Here is a 16254-nt window from a genome sequence, read left to right as displayed (position 1 = left end):
TAGCGAAAGCCAAGCCAGAGGAGAAGGCCATGCAGGACGTGAAGCCATCCTCTGCTTTGAAGCCCTCTCCAATATAGTTCAGCTGCTTCACCGCATGAATAAACATGTCTAACTCCCGTTAAGCGTCTCTTGTGTCGCTTCCTTCCTTCTCCTGTCTTCATCTCTCCTGTATGAGCTGACTTTGTCCCTGCTACAGACGGAAAGATGAGTTGAGGTCACAAAATCATTTTTCTTTCCTTTTTGTGTCGCCTTTACACTCTTTTTGTCTGTCACTTCTTTATTTTTCTTCTCCTTGCCTCGCTCAGCTTCTCGTGTGAAGACTTCCTGCGCCCTAGCCTTGTTTCATTAGATTAAATCCACTCATTTAGAGCTTGCATTGCCTCCACAGATGTCAGCTTTGAGATTTAAATGAGCTCCCCTTCTGCAAAGAAGCAGAGTTAAAAAGAAAACTGGGAAAAAGAAAGAGAGGAACCAAAAGGGATTCAAAGTCTTTTAATTTCCATGTGTTTCCACAGTATGACTTACAGAAACATGCGAGTCGTTGAACAAGGACTTGGGTACATTGATCGTGCTAGTCTTCTGGTTTTTAGATTTGACTTTTTTTATTTTATTTTATTCATTTGTTTATTCATGTCTTTGAGAAGAAGAAAAAAAACTAATCGGAGATTATAATTTTAGGCCAAATGGCCCGTGCCCGTGCACGGACTCTACCACAATGGCAGGGAAATTTGTAAAGAAATGTGTGTGTGTTGACGTGGAGGTGATAGTGGGACTTTTACTGCTATCCATCAGATCGCTCTTCACCAGTACCGGGTAGCTCAGACAAAAGAGGTGCAGCCGTGGTAAAAATCATCCACCATCGCTCGAAAACAGTGACTCTCAGTGAGACGGGAGCGAAGATAAAAGATAGACTGCCTGATATAGTCTCCTGACAGAATCAGAAATGCCACATTTTGTCCACTGACCAGCCAGTTAAACTTTAAACTATGTATTAATGTGACCCAGTACAATTCCTTAAAAAAAAAAAACTGAGCTTTATGAGACTCTGAGAGAGACTTGTGGTAACAGAAAGTTGTCGTACCTACAGTTGTATCTGCAGCCAGCGGTAAACAGTTTTTCAAAACTGACTCCTAAAGTTGGTCTCTTCTCCCGAATCATGAATTGTCCTTCGCCAAAGATTTGTATTTCTTTTAGCCCACTTTAATGTACTACAGAGCAGTATATTTTTACCGCTCCGCATGCTGACGATGCAACCGACTCGCCGCGCATCAGGCTGTAGCCAACAACACAAGCGAGCAGCTTACGAGACTACGATTGCGTCATGTCAACTTGGCCAAACACCCACATTATATGTTATTATAATGCCTCGAAACATTTTCTTTTATGTAATTTGGGCACAACTGTGTGAATATACCATAGCAATAACACTGTTGTCTGCACATTTACACGGAAAGGCAGGGATTTCAATATGCACCCATGAAACCTTAGAACGGGCAGGGTCGGATATAAAATATTTTTAAAGAAGAAACAGACTAGTGGTCGTGAAAAAAAGTCACCACGGCTATTTCTGTTTCTGAAAAACCCCTCGGGTCGAGTCAGTAGGCCCGGCTTACAGCTACAGTTGTTATGTTATGCAGCAATACATTTCACAAACATATCTAAATCCCTTCATTAATCCATTTTCTATACCCGCCTGATCCTGCTCAGGGTCGGGCTGGAGCCGATCCCAGCTGTCATATGGCGAGAGGCGCACTACACCCTGGACAGGCTGCCAGACCCTCACAAGGCCAGACGTCCTCACACACCCTTTATCTCCAATAATGCTCAGTGTTGAGAGAAGCAGGTTCTCAGACAGCGATCAGGAATTTGAAGCCGCGCGGGAGCTTCTCGTTGCTGCTCAACATCGTGTGTGAGAGAAGCCGCGACAGCAAGTGGCAATCAACACTTTTTTTTAATTCTGTTGCTCACATAATTGGCACGTTCATCTAAATGCGGTTTAAATATTAAACCTCTGAAAAAGAACAACCCATAAATTTGGTGTAGTAAACAATGATGAAGTGGAGGCAGTCGCAGGTACATCGGTGCTTAGCTGGAGATCAGGACCTCTCCGCACCGTTCCTCAGGTGCATCTTTGGAGGAGGTAACAGACCGGCTTCACACTTCAGTGCAACGAATAACTTCAACAAAGCCATAACTAAGCAGCGGTTATGGCCCTCAGTGAAGCTTTCTCATCTGTACTAATCACTGCCCAAAGGCATTGATGAAAGGATATTCTGAAGTTATAACGGCGCTGCGCTGCATTCTGTTTATCGTTTGATTATAGACCCAATTATGGTGCAAGTAAGCAATTAAGCAAAGCCTGGATATTGTGAACAGATTCAGTCTGCCAAACCATGAGCACCCCACAGGTCTAATTTTTTTGTTGGGATTTTTTGGCCAGTGAGTCTTTGATGAAAGTGGGGTGTTTCACGAAGCAGCAAAGCCTGTCTTGATTACAAGGGTCAGCAGTATCACCGTGACATCATCGTGCATGGTTTGATGATGCCATGTAGTCACGACTTGAGGCTTGTGTGCGCATGTGGTGAGATCAAGAGCAGCGCTCCGTCTTCACTGCAGTAGCATCAGTAGAGTAAACACGAGTGGCGGTTCGGTCTCTCAGCTTTTGGCTCACTCCGTTAAAGCGTGCTCAACACAATGTTAATTGGCCTCTGCAGAGTGACTCTCCAGCGCTCCTCCGACCGATGAACGGCTACTGCGTCACGCCTTTAAATCTACCTTATACTTTATTAGATACAGTGTGTTTGCACTGGTCATAAGAGCCTCAATTCAGTTAGCAATCACTTTTACTTAGCGGCCCTCTTGCATGTAATTCAGTGCTTTTTAAAGCCGTCTTGTTTGCAGAGGATTATTTTGATTAAATGGTTTTATTCCCTGGGTGAATTCTCCTCCCGAAGCTCTGCTGGGAGGAGCCGGCATTTACAACTGCCGGCCAGGTTTCCCTGACCCAAAACTATTTTCAAAGTGCAAACTTTTTTCTTTTTTCTTTTTTCTTTTCTCTTCTTCCCATCTCTCTTCATTTGCTTGCGTCACATTGTTCCCTTTTCTGATTTTTCACTTTTCATGGAATGAGAAATGCTAATTAGGTGTAATGAAATTGATATCTATATCAATAGGTCAGGAAACACAAAAGGTGCATATCTGTTTCATTCATCCCGAGTCCCACGTTGCTTCACACCTCAAAAGAAAATTCATCACATCGCCTCAGAGCCTTTTGGAAAGGCCCCTGCCCCCACCTCCCACCGCCTGCTCCTGGCATCGGTTGTTACTGTACGTGATAGAAATTGAGACATCTATTAAGCTCTGCCTATTGCTTGGCACAAAAGAGTCTGACATTCTTGAATGAAGAATCCCCTTGTGGTTCAAACCTTTGTATCTCATTACACTCATACTCCATTTGTAGCGAAGACACTCCACCAGTCTGAGCCATTGCTCGGTTTGGTTTGTCAAAGTTTTACAAGTCATAATCTACGCACTTGTCTTTCAGGTTCACAGTTTCACCCGAAGCAACATTTACCTAAGCTGCATTTGTCTGCTGCCTCTTTATGCCATGCTACTTAAATAGCGTTCAGAGAACGAGCCGCGCTGCTGGGTTAGCTCACACGAGAACGACACAGGTGTGTCTTTAAGAAACAACAGGAGACCGGGGGCGAAGATCACACGAAGAAGAGGAGCTCTGGCAGTTTTTCAGCAGTAATATCTGTTTTTCTCTCCTTTTCGCTCTCCACCCGTCTCCATGCACGGGGATGTGTTAATTTCCACCACTATATGGATATTAGCCAACAGAATTGGATTACTTCAGAGGAGAGAAAGCACTCTCTCTTTCTTTTTTTTTGATTCACCTCATCGTGGAGAGAGGTTACTTCATCGATTAGGTTAGGTCCATGGTTACGTGTTTTCCTACACCATTGTCAAACTGAATTTCAGTGGAGCTAAAATAAGAAATTAAACGATAATGACAGGAGGTTATTTGGAATTCAGTCGGCAAACAGAAATGTGTGACGACGTGGCCGTGCAGGCACGTGCTCGGGGTGAGATGTCTTCACGAGTCCTCCCGGCTCAAGTGACAGACACGTGACCCTTGACCTGGCTTACGCCTGTGGCATGTGATTCATCTTATGCCATTCTGTTCCTGTAATTATATTTATTGTTGGGTTTTTTTTAACTGCGACTGCGTGCTAATTGATGTCATATCATTTTTTGCTGCTTGAGAGAGATTTGTTTTGTTTCACAATGTCTCTCATTGTACTTAAAGCCCATTTGACAGCCTCCAATCTAAAATATGTAAGACAGGTTACTGGATGTGTTGCAGGATGGATGCTCTAGTTGCAGCTGATCCATTCCTTATCCAAGCACCCAGTCTTAGAAGAAGCTTCGTGGTGACATATTATTAATGAAGAGACAAAAAGAAATAGCAGAGAGCAGTTTTTTTGTTTTCCTAAATGGACTTTTTTTTTTCTCTTTGGAAGCAGCCCCCAGGATAACATGACCTAATTGCAAGTGCAAAAATAGTTACTCTATTTGTTAGGCTCTGCATTAACAACCTGTGTTTCTACAGACTAGACCAACTGTCAAAATCCAAATCTCTGGTACCATAATTTGACATTTTGGGGCTAAATGAAATACATGAACATGGTTTTTAAGCATGAGGGGAAATAAAACAAACAAACAAGCGCACACACACAGGTCTGCTTTCACAGCACAATCGTGACATGTGTGCAAGGACAACGAGGGTGCATTCACAGAGCTTTTTCTCCATAAAGAGGCAGTGTATGTGTGAAACGGTTGAGTGAAGTGATATGTGAATTTGAGGGTATTGTAATTATTCATTAACCTCTCAGGCAGCAGTGGAACTCATTTTCTGAATTTTAAACGGTGCCAGTCAGAGTAGTGCAGGCCAAAATTGTTTCACCAAATGGGCCAGGAGTGTGTAACTGGCAGGGAATGTTGTGTGGAAGAGGTGCGTGTTTGAGGAAATTTACTCAGCGCTTACTCACTTCGCTGCTCTGCATCGTCACACTTTCTGACCCCATATCAGAGGAAGATGACGATGTGGAAGATACACATGTATGTATATGAAAAAAACTAAACAAGAGCACACAAAGTTGTTCTTACTTTGACTGCAGACTGCGTTAACGCTAAGTATTTATTGTTTCTGTCACATCAGCTTCATTCCATCTGAAAGGAAACCTTCATCACGCACTGCAAAAACGTAACTGTGCAAATAAACAAACCTTAAGTCAACCTTGTGCAGAGGTGGCGTCGACTCAGAGGCATCTCGGTTGAACCGTTGGAAATCTGCATTGTGATCCGAAAAATCCATATTCCTGATCTTTCTTGTAACCAAAGTGCATATTTGTGTGTTTTGGACCATATATTAAAATACATAGCCTAAAAATCTAGACATACTGCTAGCAGATTTAAATTAGCTTTGCAAGTACCTCAAGCTACCATCTGTTGGAGCTCATTAACTATGTCCAAAAGTCTTGGGGAGCCAATCAAATCAGTTTCTCCTTCTGGGGAAGAGCGGTGACGTAATCTGGCTGAGAACAACGTACCTGAGTATTAACAGCCTGTTGATTCGGCGTTGGCATCGACAGTTAAAGATTCTGACTTCCTCTTCAAAAACTGAACAAAAGAGGTCAGTCTAATCATTGCAAAAGTTTAATTTACTCTTCTACACAACACGCTTTTCCATTGACTCGCTGTCGTCGCTCTGATTGGTCGTGGCTCTAACCAGCACAAGCAGTTTGATAAGCAACAGCTGGTGCCGCCCCTTGAATGGGAAGGCCCTTATTGATCGTTTTCCGACCCTACATCTGTCTAGAGGCGGGTTTGATCTATCAGGTTGGAAAACACCCTAACTAAGAGTAATTTACATTTCTCGGATGGCATCATTTTTCCAGAAAAGCTGAGATGTTAGAGCAACATATATGTTCTCCAGGGATATCTGGCATTTTTCAGAAAGCCAATGTGAAACTACATTCTGGACACATGACAGAGGCATGGATGAGGAAGAAGAGGGTACAGGGACTGGACCGGCTTCTTTGTCTGACCTGTCAACAGGACAGAAAGTGACAACTCTGCACTGATGTACACCTTAAGTTGTGTTTGCAGGAAGAATGGGACAAAATAACAGCTAAAATGTTTCATCTGTTGGTGTCTTCAAGGCCCCAACTTAGTTTAAGTCAGTACCCCCGCAGACACACCCACCAACCAGACACACACACATTTCATATTTAGTTTTTTCAAACTCCGTTGCAGTTTATTTCACACGAGTGTAACTTTTTTATCGTTTAACAGTATTTTTTACAGTGTAATTATGTTCAGTGTAACAGCTTTCTTTCTTTCTTTTTTTTTTACTGTGTAACAATTTTCAACGTGGCTATCAATACATATTTTTAAAAAAGTCTCCCGGGGCCCTTTTGACCCCTCCAACTAATTAATCATAATTATGTAGTAAATAATCTGACACAAAATAAAAAATAAATAAATATGCATATTTGTATTGATTTAAAATTAAATATGAATGAATGAATGAATGAATGAATGAATGAATGAATGAATGAATGAATGAATGAATGAATGAATGAATGAATGAAGTTTATTCAGTCATGACAACACAAAACAACACCAAAAAAAACATTGTGCACAGCATTAACATTTCATACAAAACCAAAAAATGTGTTGAACAATAACTGAAAAGGCATAGGCTGAAGCAAAATGCTTATAAAAGCCTATCCTATTGTACCAACTTTATTTTTTTTGGCTACCGAACTCCAGAAAACCAAAAAGAGAATAGAAAAGCAAAGAAAAAACAAAAGGCAAAGAAACAATAGAAAAGCAAAGAAACATTTTCAGATGGTCAATTGCACTTATAAGCTTCAAAAATAGCTTTACAAACCATTTTCTTAAATACAAAAAAAGAATGACATGTTTTCAAATTTATGTTGGCATCATTCCAGAATTTAACTCCAGTGATGGAGACACATCTCCTTTTCATACCTTTTTTAGCTATTTGTACTGTGAAATTGCAGACACCTCTAAGATTGTAACGAGTCTCCTGAATTGAAAAGAAAAGAATATAAACAACTATTTCCATTCATGCACCTTAGCGATGTTCTAAATTTCTTGCCAATGAATTCTGTAACTTAGCATTCTTACGTTTAACTGGACTCAGCTTTGATCTGATAGCTGAAGAACAAATTTTGTCCAAGATAGCTATTTTATTTTTGGTCTGCTTGCTGAGTAAACAAGTTGATTGCAGGTGTCTTTACTGCGACACACAGCAGGACAGACTGAGCTGCTCTGAGCTACATTAGCTTATGTTTTATTTTCACTATTTGCACTTTCTTGATGCTTTTTTGCTCCTCCTGTTTTTATTTCCTTTCGTTTCTTACTGCCTGATGGATAACTGTCTTGATTTCGATAGACCCGCTGTCTTCAGGTTTGTTTACGTGAGACCAGGGAGAGCTGGAGGTTGAGGCAGGGCCCCTTTAGGGAGTTCTCCACCTGTCGACCACTGTCATTGCAAATTCTTCTCATTGTCACTGCTCTGTTGCAATTCAAAGTTAATCGGCCCTCGGGGGCCCCCTTCTGGCTTCGGGGCCCCAAGCATTTGCCTGGTATGTCTGTTGGCAAGTGGGGCATCTAATTATGCTAGCAGTATCCAAGCTTTCATTTTACCCCACCCTTGCAATGCCACCCCCCACATGTTCTACTGGTTTAAGGGATTTGAGGGGAACATTAGTGTAACAAAGTGGTAAAATCCTGATTTAAAAAAAAAAGCGAATATGGGTGAACATTAACAAATGAGATGGCGGTGACGAGAAAAATGCAACGTTTCATGCGTTCGAATAAACTAAAAGTCCAAATAAATTGAATTTAATTATTGTATCATCTGTATTGTAGTAACCTTTTGTTGTGGCTCTTTAGATGGATCATGTAGCTTCAGCGTTTTATTTATCTTCATGTATGTATGTTTATTTATTATCTTTACAGATTGTAATTCTTTGACATAAACCATAATCTTTTTGAATCTTTCATTGCACAAAACTAATATTCTTAAAAAGCCCAGCTTTTTCACAGCATGCGTGTCACTCAAGATTTGTCAGCAAATGTTTACTTTTGCCCTGCCCCTTGCTTATACACCTTTCCATAATTCTGATGGTTGGCAGCTTTTTAATTAATCAGTAACATGCTCTTCATGTTAATTTTCATTTTTACTGTAGGTTTCATTGGCATTTCTTTTCTCTGCTCTTTTTAACTCGGCTGTGACATGCTGCTTTTAGCCTGCTGTTCAGGTTCTCGCGAGTTAAAGGGTAGTTAGTCACCTTCTTAGATAATTGCTTCTATTCAGTTGTTGCTTGAGCAGCCCTGTGATAATATAAGAGCAGAGGATTTCACACTTATGGGTATATTGTTTGGCACTAATGAGGGTCTTTCTGCAGTTGGAGAACATATGAACTTACATTGAAGAGGTGAAAAGAGTTATTCTCATTTCATAAGGACACAACGTGTGTTCCCTTTGAAATGTCTATGCTACGATTGGACACGCACTGACAGCCGAGATTTTGGTTGACCAATATGTGTTGAAGGTGTAGTCAAGGATACTGCCTGCCAGGTTATACTGAAAGGTTTGTACAAAAGCATAAAGAAAACTGATAACGTGCTGAGAGTCCAGTTCACTGACCTCACATGTGATACCAGAGGTAAAAATGTGCGTCTGTGCGTGTTTGTAAGGAGACGGGGCATCTCTTAAGTAGGACAGTAGAAATTGATGTCCAACACTGAAGGATGACCTAGATAGAGGCACAGACAAACTAGTTCCCTCAGCATGCATGCTGAGCCCAGTTGCTCTGCAGAAAGAAAAAAAAAAAAAAACAGGAGGCAGGCATATTGTTTCTGTAGTATTTCAAAAAGCAGACCCTTCTTTTCATTTGCAGGACACTCATCTGTCTTTGGTTTGCATAATGGGATGTAAATATCACAACTATGTGTTAATGCTAACATGTTGCAGTTGATATCCCCTGCCTGTGGGAGTCAAGGTCAGTGGACGGATTTCAAAGATCACGCCAAAATGTTAGAAATAAATATGTTCAGACAAGTGATTGTTCAGAAATATCATTAACCCTTTAATGCCTGACATAAAATAAAACACTTTTCTTATGTGGGGTTAAAACACTTCCAATACTTTTGTATCAAACAATTTCCAAATAATTAGTTTTATTATCATTATGAATTCATTAGGTATGTTTATGTTGTTGTTTTTTTTGTTTTTATTTAATTTTATTGTATTTTTAGAATTTTTAGGTTTATATAAAACAAAAAAAAATCATGCATCAAATATGATAGATCCGGCATTATAGGATTAAATTATATTAAGTCCACACGTGTGGATAAACTACATTGAAATCCAGTTACATCCGTTTACAGTCACACTACTTCTCTCTGATCACACCGTCTGGTCTGTCGCTTTAATTTCACTCTGTTCCTAAAAACTCCTGATGTGTTTTATAAACTATCAGGTTTCAATTAACAGCCTGATAAACGTTGCCAACGATCCAGCAACTGTGAGCAGATCTTGAGCCGGTTTTTCTACCACCTGACGCTTGCTCATACGTCCACCTACATATATGCAGTAATCATCACTTTTATGTTTGGCTCAAATTGAGGGCTGACACACCGCACACTGTGCCAGCGAAGCCCAAAGAGAGATCGGCTTTGCTGAAGTCTCAAGGTGGCTTTTGTGTTTACACGCCCACACAAAACCCAAGATTGACTTTGACAATTTTTATAAAGTCTTTCTTATAGTTATTATTTGCTAAAGGCGCCAAGCCAACACATTCACATCAGAAACTGTCCTTTTTACAATATCAGTGACACGAGCTACAACACCAGCAAATAACAGAGTAAAAACTCAAGCCGTCAAGGTTTGACGGATAATTAGTCAATAAAGAGAACAAGTCTTCTTCAAAGACATTGTTTTAATGTGCCATAAATACAGCGTGATTCGTTACATGTTCAAGCATTAAGAAAAAGGCAGTGATGTATTCATTTATGGATCTTACAGCTAAATAAACTTCGCCTCTTATCCTTTGAGGGTTATTTTTTTCCTAGCTAGTACTCGTGGCTCAGTGTCCTGCCCACATAAGGGATTCATTTTACATCGTCCGTCTTCACATTCCCCCACGGACCCGTGTGCATGAAAGCAGTCACATTTATTTGTTTTGGCTTTTGATCAGCTTGTGTCTTGGCTTCGACTTGGGAATCTGGTGCGTATGCCTGTGGGACCTCTTCTGTCTTTATTTATGCCTTTCTACGCTCTTTTTGTATGTTTGTCTCTATTTTCACCAGTAACCAAACCCCGTGTTTTTCTTTACTTTTAACAATTGTCCCTGTGTTAATATCTGCGTGGGGAAGGTGGACTCTTTAAATGTTATAACATAAATTAGATCATTTTTGAGTCCGTGGGGAATACACAACTTTTTTTTTTCCTTCTGTTCTTACGTGTTATGGGATTTTCAAACTTTTTTCCTTTATCGCATATAACCCTGAAACCTATGAATACCTTGTGTACCTATTATTCTCAGTAATAATTACATTTGTTTTGCTTGTATTTATGGGAACAAAAACCAATTTCTTATTGCAGTTTTTCCTTAATGTTGCTCTTTCTCTGTTCTTAGCGAGATGTGCTCTGTGCTGGTGGAGAGTTCACGGCGTTAACTGTATTAAACAGGGGATTAATGCCTGGGGCTTTGGATCCCCAGTAATAGCAGACGGAAATACTGATCAAAGGACTCTAACTGTGCCGTGGGTGTTCGGACTGCCTCTGTCTGCTTCTCTGCATTACAAGGAGATGGAGCTTGGAAGATAGGGCACACTGACAGACAGAAAGTACAGGAGCTTTCTGTAGACTTTCTGCTAATGGGACAGGGGAAGGTTTGATCATGCATAATTAGGGCGCCATCACCGATTCATTTGGGAAGTATAGTTGAAGCGGTGTCAGCTCCAAGTGCTTGCACTGATGACCTATAGGGGGCCAAGCATATATGGATATGTGTCAGGGCGTGTGCATGTCCATATGCTTGCATTAGGTTTGTGTCTGTGGGTTTTCCTGTGCAGTGAAAGGTCATGGAGATTTCAGTCTGTTCATTTTGTATTGTATTCATATCATGGAGCGACACCAAACTTATGATAATATGATCAATGTTTTATTCCGTTGTAATGTCTCCGATTGCTACCCTACAACGACTGAGATAACGATATCGAGCCCCAACTCCAACTAAACTTTTCCAGAGTCCACAACCTTGTAAACAGGTCCGTATAAGTGGCTTTCACACTTTACAGTTGGAATCCTGATCTCCCGGTAGCTGGGCTCGCTAACTGGACCGAGGCTAAAACCACGAGAGTCAGTGCGCGGTTATGTGTAAACAACTTAAAGAGGTCTGGCCGAGTCACGGCCGACGGATACCTGGAGCCACTGGACGGCTCTCCGTTTGAGTCGCAGCCAGTGAGAGAGTGAGGCGTGTTCAATTAAATTTTCAATTCGGTTTTATTTATGTAGCGTCTACCTCTATTACAATACAAGTTGTCTCTAGGGGCTTTCCGGAAACCCAGAACATGACCCCCGAGCCATTATTACAGAAACAATGGCAGGTAAAAACTCCCGTAACGGGAGAAAAACCTTGAGCCAAACAGTGGGAAGAAAAACTCCCCTTTAGGAGGGAAGAAACCTGGACCAGGACCTGGATCATAAGGGGGGACCCTCCTGCTGAAGACCGGCCGGGCAGAGCAGGAAAAGTGGGAGCAGAAAAAGAGGATGAAGAACAGAGAGAGGAGACACAGATAAATGTGCCTATATACACCGTGATGTCATTGTTAGGAAGGAAATCCTACAACGTAAGGGGGAGATGCTGCAAACATCCAAGGATTCACACATTATACCACAACACAGGCTACTTGTACATCACAACAGTGTTTTTTACACACAACTGTAGCCCACATGTGCTCATCCTCACCTGTACCCATGTATTCTTTTCTTTTTTTATTTGTGTTCTGAACAAATCGTCCAAACAAATTCTGTTTTGCACGCAATTACACTTCATTTCCTGCACTTGTTTTGTTGACAAAACATGGTTTGGGCGCCCAAGTCACTGTCAGAGGGAGTGGTCCAGTCTTCTGCAGCCCCACTGACCTGCGCGTGCACGACGTTTCCCTGCTCCAACACACCTGACTCAAATGAACAGCGCACTAACAGATGACTGCGTTTACCTGACGTTTAAATCATTTGTGCTGAGGCAGCATCTGCTGGTCGCTGGTCATCTCTCACGAGAAGCGCAAAGGAAACATTTACTTCACACATTTATGTGTTTATTTTGCAAAATACTGTTAAACGGATTTTGGCAAATTGATGCACATCTAAGAAGATAATAATAAAAATACATCATTACCCCCTCGACATAAAATTTGAAAAAAAAAGGGGAGTGCAATCTATTGAAGTCTTTAAAAGCCATTTCCTCAAAACAAATACCCCGATATCCTCTTCACATTAAATTTTACTTTCTGATTTATGTAGCAATAAAAAACAAACATCCCAGGCCCTTGAAATAAAAGCATTTCACTCTGATCCACATCAGCAGTAGGAAAGTATATTGTGAATTTGATTTGTCCAACGTTCAGATTTTTGTTCTGGGTATTTATGCAAACTAGCACATAATGGGATATGAGCTGCTCTGCATTTCTGAACATAACATTTATGAATCCTTGCAACAGAAAAAAAGCACTATCCCTTATGCAAGAAATCAGTTTGTAAATTTTCCTGATATTATCTCTATACTAAAAAAAATAAACGATTTTGACCATCCATCCTTCCAAGCCTGGAAACTTCCCTTCAACCTTCAAATGCCTCACTATCCCGTAATCTTGGATGTCAGGCATTTTCTGCTAAAATGATTGTAGATTAATGACCAAGTTGTTAAGGGGAACTGAATATATTTGACATGCCTCAAAAAGTCCAAACTCAAATATCAGACATCAGTCTTTTTGATTTGTTCGTGCTCAACAGCAACCCGGAAGGAAAAAAACAAGACACCAGGTGGATAGCAGAGATGATTCATATGAGCTTCATATTCACCGCCGTCCACGTCTTTATATATAGCTGTAGTCACCAGGGGCCGGGGGATGCCTGCTGCACGTAGTCCCTGTAATAGTACCTGTAAAATGAGCATCGCCCATGTCTATGCAGCTGGGCACGTTGATGCTCTCGCACATCTCTACAACCACAAATCACAAATGATAAGAACTTTTTAATTATATTTAACTGTAAGGTGTCTGGAGGCCTTTCCAAGTGTGCGAGGAAAAGATGACATATCAAACATAAAAGGAAAAATGTGAGGCAAACATCTAAGTTGCGGACGACTCTTGAATTTCGAAGCCGCCTTTCATGTCAGAATCAACATCTCTGCATCCATTTGCAAGTTTTTTCTCCCCGATTTGTTTGTGCCAGCAGTGGTTCATTTATTCATTCATCCGTCCGTTTGTTCGTTTGTTGTTTTTTTTTTTTTGGAGAGGTTGAGTGTCTGAAGGTGGGTGGAAAACATTAGAACAAGCAGAGCACAGAAACCTGCGCCGAGTGTGAAATGAAAGCCGGGTACGATGAAGCTGGTAAAAGGCCGTGAAAGCGGGCTCCCCGCTGCTCGTGTGGAGGGGGATGAGCTCAGGCCAAGCCTCGTTCTGGCTAATAAGTGTGAGCCAGACGAGCCAAGAGGCCTCAGCCAGCAGCCTTTCAACACCTTTGATCAGCCGTCCTGTAAGACGTCCACGCGTTTCCATTTCCAGGGCATTGTCTAAGCGCTGGGAATGGTGTTGACACCTCCATCCTTTGTCAGGGTTGACTGTGTTTAATGTTTTTCTTTTTGGGAGGTCGGCCTCCTGCCATGTGTGGGTAGTTGGAGGAGACTGGCCTGGCTACCTGCGAACTATCTCGCTGTGCAAATGCCCTGCAGGAGGAGGCTCAGAGGGGGGGGGGGGTGTTTATGTTGGTGCCCTGTAATTGTCTGAGAGGTCTGTAAAGCAGGATGGAAGCAGAAAGAAGGTTCAAGCAGCCCTACGGGGGGGGGGCGGGGGTGATGATGGAGGTGTGACCCGGGCCAAGCAGGGAGAATATGGATGGGGTTGGGTTTTCTCTCGTAAACCAGAAGCATTCCACTGGTGGTTGACACTACAAAATATCTTTTCGTTCGTTAAAACCGATTCTGTCACGGGTGGACGGGCCCCGCTGGTGGCGTCGGTGGTGGTGCGGCGCGGCCGTGACCCGGGTGGATATAATGGTGCAATGGTGCAGCTCCTCCATCAAGTCCTGTCACTTGATGGAGGAGCTGCCTGTAGCAGCAGGAAGGAGTGTTGCGACAGGGGCCATGTGTGTTAACCTCTTTCCCTGTCACTTTTTCTGTCTTTCTCCCCCCCCCTCCACCCCGCCCCGCCCCTCGTCCCCCTACCTTCTTCCTCCTCTTTCCCCTCTCCATCCTCATTCCCCCAGACTCCACTCCCTCTACCTACACTCTTCTGTGACAAATTACTCTTGGCGGTTGATTTGTTGGTTGTCAAAAGTGTTCCTTGCACTGAAGGTGTGGGGTGAGCAGCAGAAGGGGGTGCCGCCCCCACCCCACCCTCTCCACTCCTGCCTGTCGTCATCACCTGCCTTCTCCCTCCAGCCTCTCCAATGCACCGTACGCTCTCACCACACCTCGCCGTCGAGATGTCTCGCTGGAAATTGACATCCCGTCTCATAAGATCTCATTACCCGAGACGTCCGTGTCACACATTAGGTTTCCGGTCCTTCCTTCAGTAGACAGTAGCCGGCTTCAGAGGATGGACCTTAAAGAGAATCGTTTTTTTTATATTTATTTGGGAGGAACTAAAGGAGCGGCAGAGGAAAGCGATGCTCGATCGAGATAAGATTATATAGAAGAACTACAAATGTCAGAGTTGGTGATAGGGAGCCTGCTGTGGTAAGCAGCGCAAACAGCTCCTGAGAAAAGCAATCTTTATTTTCCTGGATGATCTGATGAATTAATAGAATAAGCTGCTTAGAAGACTAATGTAGTATAATACACTCCATTTTCCTGCAGAAATGCGACTAAGAAGCCCATAAAGCCAGTAAGTGTTTACCAAACAACACAGCAGGGGTTGAGGACGCGGATGTGACTTCACATTGTGATGTCTCCGTCTCAGTGCCAGTGCACTATTACTGTATGTGGATTTAAAGTAAGCGTATAGGATAAGGTCCATCGTATCGATAACGGGCAAATATGGCTGTTCAATCGCATTGATTCCGAAATCCTTTAAATCCAATGCTACTACGAAGCGGTCCTGTTCATCGATTTGAGCTTTGCCAGCAATGGCCTAATACAGCCAGAGATAAACCACCTTATATAGTAAATACAGCAAATCTCTCTTGGGGGACGAATGTGTCTTTGTGTGTAAGTGTGTGCGAGCGTGCCTGATAGTATGTGCTGGTGAGAGCATCTGAACACACAAAGCTAAAGTCTAAATGATAAATGATAATAGATTGATGGTGCTGTGTGTGTGTGTGTGTGTGTGTGTGTGTGTGTGTGTGTGTGTGTTTGGGGCGCTAGCTGCGGAGGCTCAACCCGGGCTGATTTTCTTTTGAAAAAGCGAGTCGTGTCCCCTCAGTCCCACTCGCTGATCTTTTCACTAACAGTTTCTCTTTTGCAAAAGTAATACAATATCTGTTTTCCTTTCAACCCTGAGCAGCGCAGCAGCTCGATTGCTTTGTGCATCGCCGTCCAAACACAGAGGAGAGGATTGCAATCCACTTTTGTTCAAAAGTCCAAAACCATCATGTCTCTCTGTCTTTCTGTTAAAAGAAGGGTTAAGCTTTTATCCTATAAATATGGCATGAAAATCCCTCTGTCAACGACACACTCATTCTAAGGCCCGTATTAACATAAAAATGAGGGCTTGTTATACAGTGAGATTTCAATAAAAAGAACACAAAATGCATTTAATGAAATTCAGATGCCGGGCCTTAGCTCCCTGGATCTCATTAAAAGAGCTTTGTGCTGTTTTTCCATCTTCTCTTTGTGGAGGAGGTCCTTGAGTGCCCTTAATAATGTGGCAGATTTCATCATATTCTTGATTTAAAGAGGACAATGTCTGTCTTGTTCACTTGTT

At 42.2% G+C, this 16254-nt stretch overlaps 1 protein-coding gene across 9 annotated transcripts in view; it reads left to right on the top strand.

Annotated features, from left to right (window-relative positions):
• The window catches only part of msi2b (musashi RNA-binding protein 2b), a 284750-nt gene that overhangs the window by 199496 nt on the left and 69000 nt on the right, over positions 1-16254 (top strand). The gene's annotated exons all lie outside the window — the stretch shown is intronic.

The sequence above is a fragment of the Cololabis saira genome, chromosome 14 (assembly GCF_033807715.1).
Source record: "Cololabis saira isolate AMF1-May2022 chromosome 14, fColSai1.1, whole genome shotgun sequence".
Classification (NCBI taxonomy): Eukaryota; Metazoa; Chordata; class Actinopteri; order Beloniformes; family Belonidae; genus Cololabis; species Cololabis saira.
The sequence above is the reverse complement of the archived record's forward strand: the minus strand, read 5'-3'. Positions and strand labels throughout refer to the sequence as shown.